Raw genomic sequence first — 1,854 nt, 5'->3', positions numbered from 1 at the left:
TGAAAGGCTGTATATATAAGGGTAACTGATCATTTCAGTCCATATAATATGCTGTCAAACGTATAGTTTGGTTTTAGATGTGCTTTAACAACTGAAAATGCTATATTTTCTTTTATCTGTGTGGGATACTGGCCGCATTAAACAAGAAGTGCCGAATACTAGGCGTCTAGTTGGGTTTAACTAAGGCTTTTGATTATGCTGACCACATAATATTACTGCAGAAATTGGACCATTAAGAAATAAAAGGAGTAAACGAGTAGCTTACAGGTGGTTTTTCTCATACTTCCTCGTGGCTAACTCCTTCTATGGAGCTGGAAAGTTTCAGGACAAAAATTAAGTAAATTCATGCTTTATATTGTTGATTACGCTATTTTTACTCGATAGATTGTCAGTTGCATATAGTTCGTGTAAATTTTATCACATCTGTTATTAATATTTGTCATGTTAATTTCATGTACTCATTCGCTCCATTCTCCATAGTAATAAGAACGACCGTGACATGGAGTCTGACTGAGACACGGTTAAGTTAGGGTTAGGAGGAAACTGATGTTAAATCACAATAAGATTAATTGTTCATACTTTTTAACACAGAACTGAGCTAAAACTGACATTTTGATTACAGGGAATGGGCATGTGACTAGCGAATCCGAGCAGTTCAAATTCCTAGTATTCAAGTAGATAGTTAGTTCTCATGGAAAGCCCATGTTCTGGATTTTGTTCAAAAACTGTGTTGTAGTTGCCATTAGAATGGTACCTGAAACAAGTGATAGTCTGGAACGAAAATTAGTCTATTCTGCTTATTTTTGTTTACATACGACGTACGGTGTTATATTCGGAAGAAACTCTTCCCATTATCAAAGGCTATTATTGGCTCAGTAAAGGGCAGTTCGAGCAATATTTGGTGTAACTTCGCGAGTCTCTTGTTGACCCACGTTCAGATGTCTGGGAATTCTGATGTTGGTCTCTAAAAATGTATATTCTTTAATGCCGTTTGTTGTTAACAATATGAGCATACTCCCGAGATTTAGCAGCGTTCACGCAGTTAAAATTAGGGAAAAATTCAATCTGCATTTGAACTGCACCTCCTTGACTTTTGTGAAGAAAGGCGTGCAGTATTCTGTTGCATCCACGTTGAATAACTTCCCACACAATTTAAAAAAATCTTAACGCTAAACCACGCACTTTCAAATCTAAAATGAAGAATTTCCTCCTGGCTCACTCCTTCTACACTGCTGGAAAGTTCCTGGATAAAAATTAAGTAAATTCATGCGTAATATTGTTGATTACGCTAATTTTTACTCGGTAGCTTGTCATTTGCATATAGTTCATGTAAATTTTATCATATCTGTTATTAATATTTGTCATGCTAATTTCATGTACTCATTCGCTCCATAACCATGGATAATTGCTCGTCGGTTTGGTCGTACGAAACTACGCGTGTGAAATAAAATAAAAACAAATAAATAGCGTTGATTACTTTCAGATACCGAACGATTTCTCTTGACTGATCGATTTTACTATTATTATCCAGTTTTTCCTCCCTATTTTATTGTTTCCTTATTTCTTTCCTTTGGGTGCAAAAAGCATATTATTGTTGCCAGCATTACCCCGGACGCCACGTGTAGGTTATTATCGCTGGATAGTTTCTTTAATCGTACGGTGATAACTGTCCGCATACCCTCTTAGAGTAAACAACACAAATTGCGACGTGACGCAGTTTCCAACAATATAACGGTTTCCCCAACGCCATTTGACGTTGCTTGGAAACAGTTTTAGAGAAGTAGAATGGCGAGCTACACGAATCTTCAAGAGCCATTCAGCAACGCTATAAAAAACCTGCGAGCTGCAGTACGA

Source organism: Schistocerca nitens, chromosome 5, assembly GCF_023898315.1.
Source record: "Schistocerca nitens isolate TAMUIC-IGC-003100 chromosome 5, iqSchNite1.1, whole genome shotgun sequence".
NCBI classification, from domain to species: domain Eukaryota; kingdom Metazoa; phylum Arthropoda; class Insecta; order Orthoptera; family Acrididae; genus Schistocerca; species Schistocerca nitens.
Note: the sequence above shows the minus strand (reverse complement) of the source record.